At 36.2% G+C, this 23,594-nt stretch overlaps 1 protein-coding gene across 5 annotated transcripts in view; it reads left to right on the top strand.

Annotated features, from left to right (window-relative positions):
• Positions 1 to 23,594, top strand: part of OTUD7A (OTU deubiquitinase 7A) — a 153,949-nt gene that overhangs the window by 50,953 nt on the left and 79,402 nt on the right. For 2 of the 5 annotated variants that reach the window (XM_087744638.1, XM_087744642.1), the window contains exons 2-4: positions 434 to 552; positions 1,106 to 1,211; positions 19,924 to 20,056. The gene's annotated coding sequence lies outside the window, so the exon portion shown is untranslated. Of the gene's footprint in view, positions 1 to 433; positions 553 to 971; positions 998 to 1,105; positions 1,212 to 19,923; positions 20,061 to 23,594 lie in introns of those variants that run through there. The other 3 variants (XM_087744640.1, XM_087744639.1, XM_087744641.1) reach the window with 3 other exon arrangements.

Raw genomic sequence — 23,594 nt, forward strand, 5'->3', positions numbered from 1 at the left:
CAATGGCAAAGCAATCTCAGTCTTAAGGCATACCATTTGGGTTTATCAAGTTACCTTTTGGAATCCTTATGTCTATGTTAATGTGTGCCAGTGGTCAGAGAATGTTTCCCTCCAGAAAGCTTCCCTTCTGTTTCTGTTCGATAATGAATGTTTCTTTTGTTTAATCTGAATTGGATTGGGCTCTGGCTGAAGTTATTGATGGAAAAGCTATGGTGATCTCAACAGTGAGATACTGAAGTGCTTATAACAATCTTGGGAATGGTCAAAGCTGGAAGAAAGGAAGAAATTATTTCTCCATAATAGTGCTGCAGATTAAGATTCCAGGGCCAGGGTGTGTAGTGGGAATGACAAATGGATGCAGAACAGTACTTTACAGTGTCACTTTTGGAGTAAAACAGTAAAACATGTTCTGGTCTTCTCTCCCTTCCCACAGGCACATGATACTGCAGAGCTTCAAAATCAGAAGTAAAATCAGCTGGACAGTTGCTTCCTGCCTTCCTAAATAGGTAAACATATTAGAAACAGGAACAGGGGCCTACCTACCTCATTCCTGTAAGTAGCTATAAACATCCCCTCCACCCCCCAAATGAGCATCTATCATTTAGTTTTGAAATGCTGAGCATAAGGGCCTTGCAAAGAAAACAAGAATTTAATTTGTTTTCTGGTTGACAACAATTAAGTGTAGCCAACCAAAGAAACCAACTAAAATTATTAACAGCGTGCCTATTGCTTGTGGCAACATAGAGCTGATGGATGATGCAGTGTTACTCATTAAATGAATCTTTATCTGTGCTTCCTAAAGCTTGGATGCTAAATAAGTTCCTAAAGCCATCCATATCATTGCCATGTGAAACTGCTGCAGCAGTTGATTGTCACTGCAGAAGCTCTTTTTTGGGTTTAGTTCTTTGCTTTTATATTTCTTAACAGTTCATTCTGTAATAACATGGTGCAACCCATTGTGAGACTTAAATGGAAGATCCCCATAGGAATAACCTTGGTAAGGACAGTGAACTGAACAATACATGTGCTAAATAAGTGGGTTTTAGCTGATTATCAGCTGCTGTAAATTGACATTTACTTGCTGACTTCTCTGTCCTTTTTCTAGGGAGAAAGTGGGTTTACTGGTGTGGATGCCTGCCTCATTTGCTTCACCAAAATGAGATAGGGCATGCAGGAGAGAAGGGAGATTTTTGCAAGTAGAACCTACCATGGTGAGTTGGATTTTGTCCCTGCTTCTGCTACAGAATTTCTGAGTGATGCTAAATACATTGCTTAAACCAAACTTTTCACACAAATGTTTCTCCTTCTCTGGAAGTATGTTACACATAACAGGTCCTTGGCAGCAGTGCTGGATTGAGAAGTTCTTCCCTACGGCTTTTTCCTCCCCTGCCACATTAAGTCCACAGAACTGCTTGAGGGGACCTTCAATAAATTAAACCACCAAACTAAATGGAGCTCAAAATAATTAATTTCTACCATGTACACGAGAAAAGTATGAGAAACTGTGGTCTGTATTCTTGATTTGACACCACAGGGTCTGTCTTGAACATTATGCTGAAAATTAAGTACATGGGAAATACTAGATTTTTTTAATTTTGAGTTGCTAAATACCCTCTAAAATTGCAATAAAGAGCAGGGACTCAAAATTAATAATGCTTTTTAAACTAATCTGTCTTCCTTGGCTCCACTTTTAAAACAGTATAGTAATTGCACACCTTACAGGCACATTCTTAATGGCTTTAAACTGAAAGAGGGTAGATTTAGATTAGATATAAGGAAGAAATTCTTCAGTATGAGGGTGATGAGGTACTGGAACAGGTTACCCAGAAAGGTGTTAGATGCCCCATCCCTGGAAGTGTTCAAGGTCAGGTTGGATGGGGCTTTGAGCAATCTGGTCTAGTGGAAGATGTCTCTGCCCATGGCAGGGGGGCTGGAACTAGATGATCTGTAAGGTCTCTCCCAACCCAACCCATTCTGTGATTCTATGATTCTTAGCTAAGCTCATTAATGTTTTGTGAGACATGTATGTACTGAACAGATGAGTACAGGAGGAAATAAAAAAATCCTGAACCTCCCTTCAAGAGGTTCCAAAGGTTACAGTAAGTCAAATTCCTGGGGCCACACTTGCATGGTTGTGTTCAACTGAACATTTGAAAAACTGCTGATTAAGTGAGCCCTGTCGATTCCGCAAAATGTTTAAAAGCAAGGATCTTGAATGAAAATACCAGATAGAGGATATAATTAAAGATTGTATTATAATGCTTATGCACAAGAAAACTGAATGAAAATTCTGCATTCTTGCATTTACTAAATTTGACCTACAGGGAGCTGCGGCCAGCATATTCTTGTAGCACCTTTGGCTGTGCGTACCATTGGGGGAACCATGGCCTCAAGGCCATGCAGTGTTCAAATTTTAAATCAGTCTACTTTTTTTGCTAGAATGAACAATTTGTTATAATATTCTCGTATAGATATAGAAGGCTTCTGTGCATATTTGTGACTTTGGAAGCTCTAACTTTTTTTTTTTGTGATCTGTTGTTACTGTATCTGACATGCCTGAAATGTTCTATAACATTTTCATAAAGAGCAGCAGTAATGCTACTGTGAGATTAGCCCCCTCCCTGCCCCCCCCTCCCCCCCCGATGCTGGAGGCTGGGTCTTGTTTTCTTCACTGCTATGAATCCTAATAATTTTTTGATCATAAAATGAAAGTACAATGTCAAGATAACAAAATACCTAGTACAATGTCAAGATAACAAAATACCTAGTAGAGATCAATTTTCCATTACTGCAAATGCATGTTTTCTGTCATTGTTCACTGTGACTGTGAAGGAGTCCTAACAGAACTTCTAACAGTCCGTAGCACTAAAGCATGGAAAATGTGTCTGCCTCGGTGTCTTCATTTAGTGGATTTAATTTGTTTCTAATTTTGAAGCTTAACCTTGGGTTTGAAACTCACCATAAACAACTTTTTCAACAGCAATGGGGACTAATGAAGCCTATAGTTTGCTATAGGTGCATTGCCTTTGTCCCCACTCCTCATGCCAATAATTCTCTCTCTCTCATGGCTTCCCTTGTTTGTTGCCTTCATTTCTTCAGGTTTTCCTAGAGGCCCACTTTGATGTTATCCCAGTTCTCACACATGTCTTCTCAGTGCCTTATAAGGATGCACCAGGTTAAGCTTCTGGGCAGTGGCTTCCCATATATTGCACACAGAGACAGGCCTGAGCACTTGTGCATCTACAAATATGACAGTTTTGAATTAATTCAGAATTAATTTAAACAAAAGAAAATACGACATCTTCTTTTATTATTGTTGTAAATTCTAGGACTGATTCCTGGAACTGTAAGGGAGATTATTCTTAGCCTTTATCAGTGTGAAATTTGATAACTTTATTGCGACCAACTTCCATGAAACATGTCAACTTTCTCTATAGTAGTCTATAGCACCTTGTAAGATGATTCAGTACTTACGATCTACTAATTGTATTGATCCATTGCAAAACCAAACCTATCCAGTATTTGCGAGCTATATCAGCTTCACAAAAGGTGTTCATATAAACAATGGTTTGACTATGTTTTTAACCATGTATTCCTTGAGCTGGAGCAATGAGGAAAGCCTTACTTAATATTAACTGGACTCAAGCATGCTTCTTGCTCTAGTGTAACCACCTAAATCAGGTGAAAGTTATGAAATACATGAGGTGGTTTAGAACCAGTTAGAACTGGGCCTGGAGTGTAAGAAAGAGAAATAATTTTTAAATGTATCTAAATGTTTTTATTCATAAACTGGTTAGTTTCAATGAGCATCTAGCAAGCTGCTGGGAATATTACGGAAATGTGATGCTGTTCTGAAAACAAGGAAATATGTTGTTGAGCAGAAGAGGGGGAGTGCCCAATCTACGAAAAGGTGTGCAGTTCACTTTTAGTTAAAATCTACAGCATGGTAGGAGGCAAGTGTTATGTTCCACTCAGAGGAATAATGCTTGTTACCCTGGTATCTCTGATGACTGGTCATAAGGCCAGTCTCCTTCACGAGTTGCATGGATTCGTGATGGTCTGTCTGACTGTGATCAGGATGTGGCTGGGTGTTAATACCCTCCAGAATGGCTTTAATTAAAGTGCTGTGCAGATTTTTGCATTAATACTTTATTTGTGTTGTTAGATATAGATTACTAATAGAAAGTGGAAGTATGAGGAGAGGAGGTTTTTAGCTTACTCCAATGTCAGGAGTAGGATTTGGAAGATCAGATAGAACTTAAAGCTCTTTCTTACTCAGACTCTTAGCTTTAAAGTAGATTCACTTAAATTTCTTTTAGGTGTCTTGATTCACACTGTACCTTATTGAGAGTTTTTAATAACTATTTATTCTAGATCAGCCAGTATTGAAACTTCAGCCCTATAGATGCCAGGGAATTCAGCAGTGTTTTTCATGGTTGAATTCATAGCATCTGTTTTCTGGTTTGCTTTACAGAAGGGCCTTTTCATTATTGGATAATAAAGAGATACGAACCTAGCCACTTGCAGGCTACGAAAAATAAATCTTTCTATCAAATTATTTCCATGTTTATTTTTTTATTATTCAGGATTACGTGAGCATGTATCATGAGATAAGTTGACCATGAGGGGTGGATGAATGGGGGAGGCAGAGCTCAAAAAATATCAAGACAGCGCTTCTAGCAAATCTTAGGGAACATAATGGCAGGTTCATGGTATTTCAAGTAGAAAGAAATCAGGAAAAAAAGGTGAAATTCAAACAGAAGAAAACTCTAAGCTAGCTAACTCTAATTTAATCTTCTCTTGCCTCAAAAGAATTATTTTTAATACTTTTGATATTTCCCAATTTGTTCTAAATATAAGAAATTCATGTAGTAAAGATGATGAAGAGTCATCATTGATCATAGAGTTTAGGGTAGACTGTTTGGTGACAAATTGTACTGTTGTCTTGCAGGTGCTGGTTTTAGCTGCCTTTGAAATGGTGTATTTTTCTACTAAACTTTTCTGTTTAAATTGGAGATTGTGCTTTTAAAGCCTGAGCCATAACCGTCTTTTGCTACTGACATTAGTCTTCAACAGAGCGATTGTCAGTAGCAGAGTTCTGAGCTTTTATAAACATTGTACTGACAAACCTTAAAACAGATTTTGAAAATAAGATGTTTGGAAAAATGTCATTAACTTGCAAGTAGTGCAAAGTTTGGAAAAAAACAGAAAAAAAAATGGAAAACAGATTTTCTTTGGGTTAAAAAAAAAAATCAGTCTCTCAATTCCAGACGTTAAAAAATAAAGTTTTTTTTATGCACAGTTCTTTTCTACTGTATTTATTAAGCTATGCTATTGCAATTTCAAGGGAAACTCTTAGAGAACTCAGTAAACCATGAGTAAAGTTATTAAATACAACATTGTATTTCTTCTTGATTTGCTTACATTTTGGTCATCTTAACTGTCATCAAACTTTGGGGAGGAATAGCATCAATTTGAATCTACATTTTAATTGGATTAAATATTTTTGAACAAAGGATGGGGATTCTTCAGTATTTCATTATTTAGAAATATTTGTAATATCTCAATTGTGAAATTAGTCCATCAATGTCTGAGGTAAAGGAAAAATATCTAAGTAATCAAATAACACACTACGCTACTTGCAGGTATGCTTCTCTTTCACAGAGTGCTGGAAAGACATACGTTTTCTTTTTGTCTCCTTACAAGTCCTTTTGTAACTCATTTGAAATGAGAGAAGCATTGATTTTTTTCAAATTCATTGCAAAGCAATCATAAATACATTTGTGTATAAAAAAAGGTTGGGGGGCTCTGTTTTGATGGCAGAAGAGCAATGGCACAAAAGAACAGTCGTATCATACGGAGTTCTGAAATGAGAGTGAGCTAGGTGCTAGCAAGAAAATGCATATATTACAAAAAAAAAGGAGTACTTGTGAGCTAACCTGTGAGCTAACAGCCGCCAGTGCAAATGGTTGAAGTGATCTCCACTGTGAAATGTCTCTCAAAGAGACGAAAAAGGTATCCTTGACCAATACTGCTTTCCCTTTCTGTCTTAAGTATAATAGCTGAACAGACTGGTTGTGCATTGTGCTCTCTTGTGCTTTGGCATGTACAGTCTTGTTTTTTTGTTATGCTGTTTTATGAAGTCAATAGACAGTCATTCAGAAAGAGCTCAATTTCTGCGTCTGACAGTTGTGAAGTCTGTTGAACATACGGTATTGATCTGGGGACCTGAAATTATTTTTGTCAGTTCTTTGGTTTTCTTTCCTTGTTGAGTTGTAATTATCTGAATATTATCCAATACAGTTTCAACAGAATGTAATATTCTTCAGTACTTTCAGGGGATGGACTAAGAAGATAAATAGAGACCTGGGTAGTAGTTCCATACTGAATAGTGTTCTTTCTGTCCACACAGATTCTGAGTAATAAGATTTTCATACAGTCTAGAAAAAGAGAGATGACAAAAAATATTTCCTTACAAGCAAACCTTCATACTAAATACATGTAAACAGCCTGGATTGTGTGTGGGTGAAGTCAAGTAAAGAAGCAAAGTTAGAATTCACAAATCTTTCTTTCCTACTTTCAGGCCTGAATTGTGTCCAGATCCTGTTTTTCTTTTTTTTTGTCTCTGACTACCAAAGGTCTTTTCTTGAATATAGATTCTTTGTCTGTCTCTCCATTTCAGAAGTGGGACTTGATGTACCAAACTATCTTAAAGCTCCTGAACTGTTGCTGAGCTCATCAGTTCTCTCTATAGCTGATGCACAGATTTTTTCAGAACTCCACCCTCCTCTGTGGGAACTGGTTTTTAGTTAAGCTGTTGAGGATTAAGAATGATATTAGTAAAACCATTGAGATTCTTGCTGAGAATTTTGTAAGTATCCAGTTAGATCATGGAGAAAAAGCTGTATCCAAGTGTTGCATGTAGAATGTTTCCTCTGGAACCATTGTCACTTCAAAAGTCCTTGTGAGTTTGGACACTGCACTCAGCATCCGCAAGTCCCTGTCTTTCTGCTCGGGTGTCAGACTAATTTTATTTGTCCTTGCGAGATCACCAGCACTGAATAGATTGCATTGCTCTGTTCTGCTGGGGCAAAGTCAATCCATGTTAATGGCTTCTTTAATCTTTTAAAAGTGATTATTTTATTTGAGGCAGTGACTCCAGCCAATTCCAGTCTCTTGCTAGCGATAGTGGTCAAATAGAGATAAGCAGTGCCTGCATAAGACAAGTTAGACTAATCTTTCCACGTTTTGTGCCTAATTGAACTGAAAAAAGATCTAAACTTGGTTCTCAGGAGTCATAACATTGCATGGCTCATGTGGTTTACCTTCTCCAACCTTGATTTCAGGTAATACCGCTTACTGCTCTATACGCTATTAGCTGTTATGTGTCTAATGTAAACCAAATCTATCTGATGTGTCATCATACATGCACCTGAAGTATCTAATTCTATAGTATACTTTTGTTAGATTTTGCTCTTCAAGGTCTAGAAGAGTAGAAAATCAGAGTAGACCAGGGAACCTGCGGATCTGAAGAAAAAGGAGGAAATTAAATGATCTATTATTCCACCTTACATTGCCAATCTAAAATCTTTTGATGGCAAAATTCACTTCTAAGCATTTACTCATTTGTTGCAAAAATAGATCTTTCTTGGATATTCCTTTTACCGACTTTACAGAACTTATTTCTCTCTGTGTTCCCCAATGCACAGCTTGGAAAAGAAAACCCTGGCTTAGATGGCTAAAGCTTAAAGTCACAGATGCTGTTGTGTTGCTGTCTTGAAACTGTAGCTTGCACTGTGTAAGCCCTTCAGTTCCTACTATGCTCAATGTCTACTTTGACAAGGGGGTTTTCTGCGTTCTGAAGAAGCCCGAGCGTCTCTCACCCTCCCCCCCAGTGCCTGCTCTCGGCTCATCCTCTGCAAAGAACTGATAACTTCTGGTTTGTTTTACACATCTGCATCAGGCATATGCTGTCTCCTGCAGGGATGACGATGGTATTGCCCAAAGCATAACAAACTACTGCTTACAGGTTTTTAGGGAACTGCCTTCTTTGGGATGTAAGCAATGTCCCAGTAATGAGGAGGTGCTTATCGACAGAAAACAAATCTCACTTTTAATTTTCTGATGCAGTTAATATAACTTGTAGTCAGAATGATAAGACAGAAATGTTACTCCATTTTATTTAAGTGTCATCTTGGCTATTGCTGTGGTAATATTTTTACAGAAGTATGTTGGCTTATTATAGAGCAATGGCATTTGGTTTTGCAAATAACTGGGACACATTACCTGTCACTACAGGCAGCTTACTCTTTAATTCATCGTTTGGCAGTTACTGTAAATTTTAGGCTAATTTAAGACTATGGACCATTTGATTGTAGTCTATTTGAATTTCAGTATTGAATTTGTCTTAGGAATCCTCATTAAGATACAATTAATAAAGACTGTCTGCTGTATTAGGATACTCGGGCTGTTCTGCCTAACGTGGTTGGAAGTAGAAGTGTATTTTAATTACAAGCAATGCTCTCTCATTTTGAGATTTAATTGCTAGTTGGATTGGTTATTTTAATAACTGAGACAATTTTGTTACATAATAACAGTATTGTTATTGTATGAGGTACATATTGTCAGCGAGTGCAAACATGTAGCATTGCTTCTTCAAATGTAGAAAACATAAACATTCTAGTTCATGCTCTTTGTCTCTGGTATATGCCTTTACAGGTTTCATTACTTATTTTATTAGTGTGAACTACACTAATTTACTTAGTCCTCCTGAAATCAAAATACTTTTGCTAATTACCAGAAGTAGAGTAAAATACTTCTAAGCCCTATTCCATAGTTAGAAATGAGATTCATCCTTTTTTATACAAACTGTATAAGTCATGTTTTTTACCACTGAAAGGAGCCATGTCTGTAAGGCAGTAACTTCACACAGCTTTTCAGGGCAGTGTATCCGAAGAAAAATTCATGTCTTAGTAAATTCTGTCCTAGGTAGGTAGGTAGGTAGTAAAGCTGTGTTTTTCCAAGGTAGGTAGTTCTAGACCTGGATGAAAAGAATTAAATGTATGCTTTAAAAAAAATACTATGTGTTGTCATTGGACAGTCCAGTCATCAGGATGTGTTTTTAAGAAAAAAAATACCGAGTGGTTCAGTTTAGAGCATTCTAAAGAAATCCATCTTAATCTAAGAAGGCCTTAATATATTGTAACATGGAAATAATCAAGATAGAGCAGTAGAAGGGTACAGTTTAAACATTTCGTGCAGTATAAAGACTTCTATAGTACTTAGACGCTCCTTTTATAGTTATTTAGCATGAAGTCCATGAGAATTTCTATTCCATTGTTTTTACTGTTAATAATATGATGTGCATATTAGCAGTGTCTACAGACTAAGCTAGTAGACAGTGACTACATGATGAAAATATGACCTTTGTCTCTCTCAAAGTATTACTCTTTTAGATAAGGTGATTAGAAACTCCAAGTTTCTAATGTATTAGACCTTTAAAATCAGGACAGTTCAAAATAAATGTCATCTATTCTAGATGCTGCATGGGCTCTTTAATAAATTTTTAGTGTTGCAGAACCAAACGATAGTTTGTTCCGATTCACATACTTATAAGTAAATTAATATAGTTTTGAATTACCTCTCTTGCGAAGACAAAAAGAACTTCAGTAAAATTAGACAAAACCAATCCGTACCTGATCTCTCAGTTTTATTAATGCGTATAACGGCAGAGAGGGATGGAGAAGTTGGTGCTGTTTGTACAGGTAAAAAAAAAGAAGGATGCAGTTGATATGTTGATAGAGAAGACAGGGAGTAACTCCTTTCCAAGTAAATCATCTCCTCTCACACTTCTTGAACTACCTCCATTTATTTCAAGCATGAGAAGCTGCCACTGTTGGTTTCACATGGATGTTAAAAATCTTTGGAAACTTTATCCAGAGAGAATAAAATCCTTTTGAATAACTAAAGCAAGTTTCAGTGTAAATTAGACCAGTAAGATTGTAAAAAAATCTCTTCACAGAGCAGTTAATTTTTTACAGAGAGCTAGAGGATCTTTAACACTCTCATAAGCTGAAATGACGTTTGGCAAATAGTAGGTTTCAAGACTGAAAAGGGTCAAATACACACTATGGTTAAGTTCCGGACACTTATGTCCTGGTCACGTTTTGCTAAACTTGGAACTGAGTCAGCGCTCTTTGCAATATGTGTACTGCATGTAATTATGTTCCATATGTTGTTTCACTGGAGGCTGTGAGATTTGGCTGTTTCATTTGTGTTCTTAAGTTAGTTATTGTTGCTGTATCATAAAAATGAATTGTGCGCTGGTGGTGTAATAAACTAACAAATGTCTTATTTGTCTTATTAAACAGGCAGGGATTAAAAGGATGTCTTATTAAAATATCTTGGTTGAAAAGTTGCATAAGTAAGTGGATAAATTTTTATGGTGAGGTATTTTGTTTTGTGAGGCAATGATCTTTCCCTTTATGCAGAAATTAACCAAGATTTGCTCTCTTTTCACTGATTGCTGTTAACAGTAATTTTAATACAAACAAAGAAAACATTTTAATAAATTTTTTCATTGATTCTGAAAGCACCTGTTGAATTGCTCAATACTATGATGAAACAAGACAATTTGTTAAATACACTTCTGATTCTTGTGACAACTAAAGCATCACCAAGGGGAGATGCCACCCAAGAGGAAACCAGTTTTCTCTTCTCTGTATCTCTTACTTGGTGAAGCCATACTAGTCACTGCCCCTGGTTATCAAGAACAGCTTTTGTAGTAGGAAATGACAGGACCTTAAAAATACTAAGGGATGCTTGTGTGTTCTTGAATGCCCTCTGACTTATCTCCAATACTTCTTGTGAAACAGGGATACTCTATAAGTTGCTGAGGTTGGAACCACTCTTGAGAGCAGTAAAAATAACAAAGTAGATGACTGTCCAGGTACTTGATCTGTTGTATCAAATCTTTTGCGGTATAGGAAGGAAAAACACTAGGGGAATTCCCAGTGTGCCTTTAAAAATAATGGAAAATTTGTTTTATTCATTAGAAAGAAATAAGAAAAGGGCATAACACATTCTAGTATTTATGCAGATGACTTTTATTTGAATGCTGGAGCTAAGCAGAGCTGTATGCAAAATAGCTTTCTTCTTCCTAAAAGTTCAGATTCTAAAAGCGCAGCAATTAAAAAAAGGGATTATAAGTGATTAAATTGGTTTGGTAAACAGTGCTATAGTTAAAATTGAGGTGCACTGTGCCTATTAATTTCCAGGCCATGTTCTTGGACCAGTGAGACAAAATCTGCAGTTTCTCCTGCAGTTACTGATAAATAGGTATAACAGACAGCTTCTTTAAAGAAAGAAAAGTGATAAAATAACTTCTGCTCCACAGGGGAAAAAAAAGATCTCTCCCTGTCCTACAGTATAAGGAAACGCTAATATATGTATATTTATTATTTCATTGTTACTACAGATACTTAAATACTACACTACGATTTCTTGTAATGTCTGAATTCATCCAATATGTTGAAAAATTATTGCAATTTTTAAGCAATATATATAACAGAGTATTTATATGATGTGACTTTGACTATCTTCATGGAATTAAAAACCTAGACTCCCAAAATAGTTAATGGAGACTCCACAGCGCAACTAGAACACCTTAGTAGAGTCTGTCTACATCTGTTTACTGTCCAGGAGAACTGCAGATCTCCATTTGCAGATTGACTTGTTTGGCTACAGACTAGGGGTTCTGAAATTCTTGCACTGGTTTTTCCATCTCTTTGTAAGAAGAAAGGCTGATTAAATGGGTAAACCTTCAACTTTGCTATTGGGATCCACAAATCAGGGTTATACTGAGCTGGAGATGAAATTCTGAAATCAGACATCGCTGCATAATGTCATGCTAGGCTTGCAGTCTTGAACTGGTATCAGGTGTCATAAAAAGGCGCATGCATTTTTAGCCTGCTTTTCTAACAGTCTCTCTAATGAGACTTATGCCCATCCATTTGTGTATCATTCTTCTCAGTCCCCCTGAAACCATTGTACAATTTGAAAAATAGTTACAATTGTCAAAGTTAATAAAATTCTTACAAAATTTGTGAAAGTCTGTAGATGGTGGAGAAGAAAGACTGAAACTAGAACCATATTGTTTTCTACACTGTTTGACAGCAGTTGTCTGCACAGTCTAGTGCATACATGGTTCTGGACTAACTCTGGGATGTGCTGGTGGCCGCAGAAGTTTAGGGTATTAAAGGACAGAAATCCAAAGAAAACGAGGCTTCCTTCTTTCTGGTGCTCACAGAACAGTTTCCTGAAAAGCTGGTAGGATTCTCCAAATAAGTTTTCTATATGTGGAATTGACTTATTTGTTCTGTGAATTCATAGATGTTAACTGTGCCTCAAAGCATGCTGGTATTTTTGTATTGTTATTAACTAAAGGTGGATAGATGGGTCCAGACAAAGCTGAAGAGATTGGCACCTGCAGCTTTGAGAGCTGCCTTCTGTTTCTGAAAATGTTGGAGCTATTTGTAAACCTAGAAGGTCATAGGACTGTATATTGCTTATCATGCTTATTCTTGTTCGTGCAGCTTCTGGTGTGCTCTTACAATGAACTTTATTCCTGGCTTCACAATCAAAATGCTGTTTTTCTTTTTTTAAGGCCTAGTGTCCTTGTGCAAGAATATTGGATGTTTTTTCTTCGCTGAAGCAGTGCAGCAAATTGCAAATGATGTATAAAACTTAAGTATTTCTTTTCACTCTTCACTACTTCTCTTCAGAGTAAATAGTATATGTCGTACTGTTCGATATTATAGTCAGCTTAGTCATGTCCAGGAGAAAGTTGCCAAGGCTAGAAATGAGAGCAAGAGTGCTGTAAAAACTAACCCCCAAATTTAATCTTTACACCTCTACATACATTGAGGAGGGTAGCTGAAAAAGATTTCAGTATTTTTTCAGTCCGTTTGAAATACGGATGTGGGAGAAAAAGAGCGACTGCGGTTCCTGCCTGCTCTTCCTTACCCCCAGTAGCACTCTTTACAGCAATCTGTCCTCTGCATTTTTCCTGCAGAAAGGCAAGGTGAGTCTATTGACCTGTCTGCAGTCCTTTCATTACAAACACTACTTCATTACTTCTTTTCCATGTTAGGAAGGCAAAGTGATAGAATTCTAGCAGTTCAGGTCCTTTCCTCAGCCAGATTTCTCCAGTAAGAAACATAATACACTTCAGCTATGCTAGTCCTTAACTTTTTGTCTCCATACGGAAAAAAAGACCCTCGCTAAAGTCTTTGCTTCCACAGATGCATGTGTCTTCATCTCAGTAGTGTTTAATGGATAGATGAGTTCATGGAAAGAACAGTGAGGAAATCTGTCACTTAGTATATACTTGTAGTGGTTTGGAAAAGGACTGATAGGTTCAGGAAGTCTTCCAAGGTCAGCTTTCAGTGGTGACACCGGCTGGGGTGACATTCTATAAAGTGTCTTGACTTTCAAGAGGTAGAGTATTATGGGAAAATTTACTGTTTATCTGTAAGTAGCAATGACAATTATAAATTCTCTGAATGTCTTTCCGTTTGAGGGCATGCTACTCAGAGCTTTTAATTCTATCATGTAAATTATAGAGAAAATACAGAGTCAAGATTTTCAACCTCCTGCTGGAGGTTGTTTACATAATTTTAGGCCTTTTAGCTATGGCTTTACCTTAGGAGACTGACAGTCTAATTTAATCAAGCAGATGTGGATTTGTATATGTGGACTAGATATTCAGTCACATAAGCTGTGTAAAAAGATTCAGGACTGTTTGAAGTTGCCCGAGAAGTTCTTTGCAGCTAAATCTGTTTTGGATGAAATCTATTTGTGAAAGTGGTGGTTTTTCTTCCTTTTAGTTAAAGTCTCTAGTCTTCAGAGATCATCATCATAGAAAGCACTGATGTTATACATAAGAAAACAGTAGCTGCTGTGTAGTTTGAGTTGTATGTATTATGTTGCACATAATAAGATCCATTTCTATATTAATTAGAACACAAATACTAGTGGCATGAGCTTAGTTTGGATCCAGGTTTAAATATTTGACTAGTTGATGGTAATGACCACCTTCTTTTCCTGACACCATCACTTTGATGCTAGTGCTTGAAAAAACAAATTATTATCCACTAGATAAAGTTCAGCTTGTACCTTTTTACATTTTAAAGGATTATGAATTCCCCGTAGATGGTTAGCTTTTCAGTGTCTACTGACTGCAGCTCCAAGAAATTAGCTCATTCTGTCTGTCATGAAATGGAGAATACTGCTGGTTAATTGACTGGTTCAGCAAACTGAAAAACAAGAGGTTTTTCCAAAACATTTGTAAATAAGAGAAAAGCTGTCTCAGATGAGCTAATATTGCACATATTCACTGTCTGGCAAACTGACTGATTTGGTGGAAAGTGACTGACATAAACAATAAAAACATAATTTTTCAAATAGGTTTCTGCAAAGCTAAACAGGGAAATGAGAGTAACACCGTTTCTGTGCTTCTTGCACTGTGGTTGGTCATTCCTTAAGCCACCAGTTTGATCATTTAGTGGCTTTTTTGCGAGTGATGGAAGATCATGGTTTCAAGCAAAATATTTTTTTTTTTCTTTTTTTTTCCCTTTTATGTAGTCTATAGTCTTGCCTGTTTGTTGAACATCTGTCTTCCCACAACAACAGATCAGTAGTGTTTGGTACCAACTCCCTGCATCAAGTAATAGGTTATGTCTCTTTCCATCCCCCCAGTTATTTATATTTCATATAACTCCTAACTGAAATTATAGATCATCATTGAAATCATTCCTGCTCCACCTCCACATCTTTTTATTTTGAACCAAGAGCAGCAGGATTCTTTCTTTCTTTCTTCATTGCTTTTCTGGCTAATAAGCAGCCCTGCTAGTCAGGAAGAGCAACTTTCTGCCATGCTGCTTTGAAAAATTTCTAATAAATTGCCAGCTTGTATTGGCCAAAGTGATGATACATTGTTTCTAAAAATAATCAACAACAGCTCCCAATCAGCTTCACTGTGCATTTAGCTTCAGCTCAGCAGCAAAGCAGCAATGTGTCTTTAAAATAAAGACAAAAAAATTAAATGTGTGAAAGAGAATGTCACTTCGGATAGCTTCAGGGAATTTTTGTTTTATGAATCTGCCTACTTTCCAGGGCTGCCTGTATTATAAAAAGCAGACAAAAATACAGATATTTCTGAAATCCATGTGTTTGAGATGCTTAAAAATATATATATAAATAATTCCTTCTGCAGTAGATTGAACTGAAAAATATTTATGCGCTGAAGCTTGCAGTAAGCTCTACAAAACATATTCTAATTCCTTAGAGTGATGTTGTCATCGTGTTTGTCAACTAAGGCTCAAGGAGAATACAAATTCTGTTGTATTTTCCCCTCTTTTTTTCTGCCTAGTTGTCTGTGATGAGCAGTTTGTTTCAGAAGAGATTGTTCTTCATGTAGTTTACAGGAGCTGTTTTCGTATGTGAATTTGGTACATAAGTTAAAAAAAAAAACCAACAGGCACTGTTGTTATTTTCTTTAGCTGTTGCCTGTAGACATTAATATTCAGTGTGATGGAGGGTTTTATTCCCCCACCCCCAGGCTTATTTTGCAATCAATAGCAATTCCCATTTTTTTCCTGGCTTTCTAAATTTCCTGTTTCGCACATTGATATTTAACTCCAACTGTGTCCTGCTTTTCATAGAACGTAATAATAGATGATGACGACAGTGGCAATTAGAACTAATGGTCTAGTTCTTAGAGATGTTGAATATCCATTAATCCTGTTGAAGTTGGTCAGAAATGTTCAAAAGCTCTCAAAAATCAGGCTGCACTATTTTAACATCAAACTTGGAATATCTGTTAGTTGCTATTGCTTTTTTTGGGTACAATTCTGCATGTTTCCTTATAGCATTTCCCGTGATTCATCAGCTTCTAGTTCTTCTTGTTGAGCCTGAGTGTTTCCTGTTCATTATTATTATTTTATTTAATATCGCCTGAATTACAGGAAAAATTGTAAATGCAAAGAGATTATACATTTTTACAATTGTAGAGGTAGCTGTAGCTTATTTGTGGTGAGAGAAAACTTGCAGAATGTTACCAAATTGATTTGACTAAATGAAAGAGGGATTTTCTTGCTCCTTAGGGCATCTTATATTTTGTTTAAGTTTCAATGAACAGCCATTCTTAATACTAGATAATTTCACACTAGATACTAGACATGTCGCTAGACATTTTGCTTGAAAATGAAGTGAAATTTATGGTCTGCTAATATATATAAGCATAAGTCTGAAAAGGAGTTGTAACACAAAAAAGAACCAGATTCCAAGAAAACTGCAGAGAATTATAATAGTACAGGACTGCTTTTGCCTTTATTTTTACAAAAGTTCTGCATGTTTTGTGTTGTCACTAGACCAAAAAAAAATAATCTTTAATAAGCCAGGACAAAGGCACAAATGACCAAGCTCACTGTTTTGTTATTTCACTGAAGAAAATTGTTTTCACCTCTTCCTATTGTCCCTCAGGATATCTGTAATTGGAGTGTGAGATGTCTCTGACAAGTTTTGAAAAATATATTTAGTATATGTCTTGTCTTTAATCATTTCTATACTGGTATTTCACAGCAGCATATAAATTAATATATGCTCCTCATATGATCTGGACTAATACTGCTAACATCCTCAGAGGCTAGAAGTTTACTGTCAGAGATAGCATTGCAAATCCACTTTCCATAGGTACTGATTTTTAAGTCAACCCTGATTTGGTCAATTATAGCAGTCCTCCAAACAAATTAATTTATACCATCAGGCATGCTTTTTATCCAGTGAAGCTGTAGCTGCATGTGATTGTTGGTCACAGAGAACTCCCCCCTCCTCTTTAAGAAACATTTTATGTATCAATAGAAATCTTTCACGTAGGCCAAACCTGAGGCATTCAGTCTATTGCAAGGTATTCCTTTGACAAAACTGAGAAAGTTACTGTGAATATTCATTCTCAGTGAAGAACTTCTCTGCCATCTGGCCTCAGTTGATTTTTGCTAAGACTCCTTACCCTCAACAGACCAGTTTGAGATCAAGTTCTTTGTTTTGAAATACATATGCAGCATCTTTAATCAGTGTTTCCTCATTTTCTTGCTAACTTCACGCAGAAGTTATTGCAAGGACTATGCAAAAGTAAAAAGATAAATTCAAAATTTGCCCTCAGAATTATAAAGGAATTGCAGCTGAGATTACTCTACACCCTGAACTTTTTGATAGCTAATGATAATTCTATCATATATAATGATAATTCTATCAGAAATATCTATCGTATATTTATATCTCTGCATAATTTGTCATGGACCAAGTTGTGGTTATATGGGGAGCATTCTTCAGTTTATTGGCCCGCTATGCAGGGAAATACAACAGACAGAGTAAGCAGTATTTAAGGTTGATCTTAAACTGCATACTCACAGCAGCTAACCTTAGCCTATGCTTGCTCTGTACTCAGCAGGTAAAGAGAAGGGAGAAAGCTCCTTCAGAAGAACTATTCATAATAACAAAATTAAGTTGTTAAGATCTGAAGTTAGCCTTAATGTTCAATTCCTACACAGATAATGATTATAATCTCCCATATGCTAGTCAGGTGAACAGGTTTGTAAGGAAGAGTAAGGAAGGACTTATATTTCACAGAATGACTGAAGAAGTTATTTGCAGGGATAGCAATAACTGCTATAAATCTCACTGCAAGTTATGTATAAGCTTGAGTTTTTGCCTACTATACTACCAAGTTAAAAATAATGTTCAGTGAAACAGATAAAAACTAAAAAAAACCCAGAGAACTAAATAAATTCTTGAAGCTACAGTGTGTGTGTGTGTGTGTGTGTGTGGTAAATGCCAAAAAGGGCTGAGCTACATGCATTTCCTTGTGCCCTAACAATCATAGTATCCATAGTAATCTTTTAGATCACTTATTTACAGCAGCAAACGAAACGGTATAATTTTTAGCATAGTTTAAATGATACATTTAAATGGTACACTGAAAGGGTAGTCAGGCCCAGGAACAGGCTGCCCAGGGAAGTGGTTGAGTCCCCATCCCTGGAGGTATTTAAAGGTATTTAAAAGATGCGTAGATGTGGCACTTATGGACATGGTTTAGAGGCGGACTTGGCAGTTTTAGGTTTACAGTTGGACTCAATGATCTTAAAGGTCTTTTCCAACCTAAACAATGCTATGATTCTATGATTTGCTAAAAAAAAAGTGCAAGCACATACATTAAATCCTCTTTCAACTGAAGAAGTAGGTCAAGTGTTGGATGGAAAGAGTGTGTTTTTCTGTGCAGCTGATGCGTTGAACAAAACTATAAAAATGTTTCAATCGTTGGTTGTTAATATGTAGCTGAAAAAAGGAATATATGTTGACTGCTTGATTATTTCCAGGGCAATGATAAAATATATATCTCCTTAGCAGAAACATCATCATTTGATTTTGAAGGCTGCATAACAGAGTTTTTAGTTATTTCCCCATAGCTAATAGGAGTTTCATAGTGTAGATATTTCAGTTTGTTAACATAGTATACATGGAAATGTTGAGGCATATTCACACTCGACGGTTATTTCTAACCCTGGCAGTTGAAGTATCTTTGAAAGTGTTAGAGCTATTAAAAGTTACTTCTGTAAGTTCATGAGGATTTTACAGTTGGTTTTTTTAAGTTCTCTGAGGGTGATAAAGATGAGGGTCATAGGCAAATGTGGTTTGACTGTTCCTTATATTTCCTTTGCAATGTATGAAATGATTCTTTTTATGTTATTCTGAACTTTAAAATAACCTACTTCTGTATGAGGGTATCTGTGATGTGGTACATTTGTAAGTAAGTTCCAACAAAGAATTGAAGATAATTCTTTGGTCAGATATATGATTCTTGCATGAAAATATATCACAGTGAAGGGAAAAAAAAAAAAAGCTAGGAATCTTATTTAGTACTATGTATTAGCTCACAAACACTTCATGTTACAGTTGAGTTGTTACACAGAATGGGGATTTTTTGCATAAGGACTATTATCTACTGAGATTTGGTTATTTCCATCTGTATTCTATGAAATAATGAGAAATAATATAATGTTCTGTTTTCATATCATAATTCTCACAAATTCATAAAAATAGTGGACCTTGTTATATTTCTACCTGTTTTAAAAGCATTATTGGAAGGAATGTTCCATAATGAAAAGGTTTGGGCAGATGTCTGTTAAATCCCGATTTTGATAAGGCTGAACTCAGTTACAAGCGTATGAGTTTTGTGAATGGATTAAAAAAACAGAAACAGTAAAACTGATTGCCTTTTAAAACAATAAGGTGAAGTTTATAGTAATTGGATTATGTATTTGCAAGCAGCAGGATTTACACTGAAGAGGTAGGAGAAGATGATGTGCGAAGGGAAATGCTGTTTCTTTAAAAATGAATAAATCCCATTAAGAAAGTAGTGTTTCCTCTTTCTTCACATGTTTGTCCCTTTTTTCCATGAAAGAAAATGGCTATCCTAATTGAGTCTTCTCCTGGATAACTCTTCACTAGTTCATTGCCTCAGATCTTGATAGCGTATGAGAATAAAAACTTCCAAAGGTGTATTTGATGAGTCTTAAGAAAGAGAACTGTTAGAGGACTTTTTAAGTGTGAATTACCATTTTCACGTAGGATAGCCATAAGAATATTTTTGTACATTCATAATTTTTTTTTTTTTTAATGGACTGGGTTGTGCCCAAGTAATCTTCTTAATGCCAATTATTGTATATGGTAATTTGTCTGCATTGAGAGTAGTACCTCCATTAGGCTCCTAAGGTCAAAGGTGAAGTTGATTTTTGCCAGTTATCATTATTATTCAAATAGCATAGAATAAGTTCAATGACTAATATACTACTTCTTTTTTTCCAGATTTCTCAGGGGACAAAATTTTGCTTATTCATACCTTCTACTGTGGCAAAAATGGATTATTTTCCTCACCAAAAACCAGCAGCATAACACCCATCTGACACACGCCTCAAGGAACTCTTATTTAAAGTCTGCTGTAAGTAAGTCAAATTAAAAACTGGCTTAAAGGTAGCTTTAATCAGCTGTGTATCTATTTACAGCTCAAGAATAAGCAGCCTTAACAGGAGAACTAATCTTAGCAGTCTGACTTTTCAGCAGCAGCTGTTTGTTCTTAAATGAAAGTGTAGGAGGAGGTAAATTGCTGTAAAGCAGAGGTTGAGGTTGAGCTGCTTCCTGACCACTGCATGCCAACGTGTCATACCTGGATGTTCTCTTCCTCTCCCCACACCCCCCATTGAAAGTTGACTGCGATACATTGCAAATCAGAAGCTATGGGGTTATGCATGAATAACATGATCGAAAAGATTATCTGCATTGTAAATGAAGACTTAGACTCCTGTTGCTATGACAATTAATTTTAGAGTTTGCAATGTAGAAATAGGGGGCTAAATAACTCAAAATGTAAGAAAAGGCAAGTGGTTAAGCTGGTCTTCATTGTGTTGGTTGTTGAGCTGCATGCATTTCGAGGTGCCTATAGGCCCAAGTGTTTCATTTTTAATGCAACACAAAGTTGAAAAAAGTAATGAAACTGCACGTTATATATATCCAATAATTATTATTCAGACATCTTGCTTTTTATGTACTGTAGTAAATTTTATGCATGCAGAGTATTTGCAGAGTATATGATACATGTTTTTGTGAGAGCAAACTATGTTAAGATTAGAGTTTTGGCCGGCATAACTTCTTTATTTGAAAGAAGGATGACGTTTGGAGGAATATGTTCAATATTTGGAAAGCATATCTTTTTGCAGCGTCAGAAAAAATTATAAATGAGGAAAATGAGGGAGGGGGGAAAAGGAAAAAATTCCAAATGAGGACAAAATCTAGCTTGTTCATAGTGCTTCTGTAGAGATATATTCTAGTGGAAGAGACGCACATTACTTAACGAAACTGTGCATTTATTAAGAGGCCTCAGATTAACATTTGAAGCCCTAATTGTTTTATTTCCAGTACAGTACGGTATAATACTGCCTACTTCTTTATCACTCTCCCAGATAAAAGAATAATTGATACTTGAATTTTGTTTAAAATGAAAGTCTTTGTTTTAGGGGAATTCCAATTTTATCAGTGGCATTACGTTTATCTCTTGCACTGCTGTTTTCTGCCAGAATACGATTAACACACTTATGAGGGCCCTTGTGAATAAAATAAGGGAAACACTGTAATTGCCTTACGATCATTCTCTTTATCTGTTGTTCTGTATGAAAGCAAAAACATTATAGTAATGGTGTTGTTTTATCCTGAAAAAATACTGATGAAGGGATGTAGAAAATCCTTACCTGGAAAGGCTCTGTCTCCTGCTTGTCAGTTTATTTCAGTTATGGACCCCTGTTTCTGTGGACTTCTCGTTTATCCATGACTTTTTCCATCTTAGAATGTAATCATTCCTGAGTAAGAACAATAGTGGTGTGACAACCCGCTGAAGCTCCATGAAAACACAGTTGTAAAAATGTTCCAGCAGAACATCTGAGCATATGAATTAATCCTCCTACATGTGCACCTGACATAGGACTGGTGCTGTGCTTTTTGCTAGGCTGCCATCAGTGGCGGAGTGCAAGTAGAGGACTTCTCAGTTGTTGTCTTAGTTATCAGTGACTCTGAGTGTTTCAGAACGTTTTATGGGGACTTGGGTAGTTTAAGGTATTGAGCAGCTCTAGCTTTCCATAATGTTTCTTCAGTGGGAGTGTGCCATAGCTCTTAAAAGCAGCGTGATCTTTGCAATTTTTCTTTTCTGCTTTCTTTTATCTTAGCCTCCAAGAATAGGTTATAACCTCTAATTCTTAAATAAATCACCTCAAAAGATGATTTAGTGGTGTCCTTTATCAATAGGTCTAGCTTCAAATAATTCAAATAAATAAGCAAATAGTAGACATTTAAAATAAATAGCATTTCTGAGAACTGAAATGTAGCTGCATTTTTAAAATGCTTCCCAGTTGACCTCTGGACTGTGGCAGTATTCTTCCTAGAACCGAACTTAAAATAGTTGAACAATTCTCTTCTCTTGGATAATAGCTCTTCTTCGATGGTTCCCATGGGGGTTTAGTGTCTTGACTAAGGATTCTTCAGCACAGCTTCCCTCATTCTCTATTTTGTCCCTCTGTGTCTAATGTATCAGTTCAGGGCTTGTCTACACAAGATACTGAGGAAAATTGATGCAAGACAACTAAATGTAGGAATTTAAAGAGGGCAGCTTAAATACCACCAAGTCTCTGTGTGCACTCTTCTATTCATAATTAGTGGCCTCCAGTGAATTCAGTTTAATTCACTTCAAAGGCAAGATGAGTGAAACCAAATTAAGGGTACATTTTATTCCCAGATGAAAGTGTTTGCAAATGCATTTAATGGACATGGACAAATCCAGTTAAATTAATTTGGGTTAATTTTCCTGAGTTCCATTGTGTAGACAAAATTTAGTAATAATGCCTGATTGGAGCTTTTATTTTTTTTTCTTTCTTGTTCTTCACCTTTTGTTCCTATAACTCTGAGATTTTATACTTGAGAAGGTAGGTGGCCTGTAATTGTACTAGTCACTAAATGTTGTCTCGTTATCTTACATGTTTTGAGGGTCCATGTTTTATAATTAACATACAAATATCCCACTTTGGCATCAGTTCTATTGCATATTACCTTTTGTTAGATAGTCATGATTATTTTGGGTGCTTCAACTAATGCCTTTTAATTCATCACTGTAACTACATCTGCTGTTAAGATCTTATCCATCCAGCAACTTCTTAAAGCATTTTTTTACAGAATTTTGCAGAACTGGGTGATTCTTATTGCAAATAAGTTGTGACCACGTGTTGCTTCTATAATGTAATTATGCAGTGCCTCTTAATGGAGTGATTTGCTGTTCTGGTGGTAGAACTCAGTCAAGTGCTGCCAATTTGAATGGAGTCAGATTAAAGGTGTTTGTATGACTTAGGAGCTAGTCTTCCCAGCTCAGTACAAAGGCTTTAAGGAGGATTTTGGTGAAGTGTACAATAGCTTAAATGGTACGGTCTGTACAGATACGTTTCCTGAATAATATTTTGTTTCTTTCATTGGAGTTCTGTGAGCAGCATGGGCTTAGTCGTACAAAACAGATTGCAAAATTTAGGTCCACTTAATCTGTGATAAAAGTGTATAACATACATTTAGTTCTATGGGAGATGTTCTTCTGACTGTGATGTTAAATACTGGCTTTCATCTTTATATTCTTGGCAGGTAAAACTGGAAGCTATTTGAAGATAAAAGTCTGTTTAAAAAAAAACGTGCGAGGCTGGCGAAGTAATCTCTAATCTAATTGGAATGGGATGAATACAAAGTGTAAAAGTAAAATACTTCAGAGACATGCTCTCTTTTAATCGGCCTTTAAAATTCTGTTATAGGAGTCTGAGCATAAATATTACTCTTAACTTCAATTATTAAGTCCACTATGGCCTGTGAGATCTGTTCTGAGAGTGTTTGGCTTAAGCAGCTTTATGCATTGTGTGAAAAAGCTGTCTTGTGTCCAGTGACTTATCATCAAACTTGAA

Source organism: Nipponia nippon, unplaced genomic scaffold (genome assembly GCF_047370975.1).
Source record: "Nipponia nippon isolate SJK-2023a ecotype South Korea unplaced genomic scaffold, ASM4737097v1 scaffold_9, whole genome shotgun sequence".
Lineage (NCBI taxonomy): Eukaryota > Metazoa > Chordata > Aves > Pelecaniformes > Threskiornithidae > Nipponia > Nipponia nippon.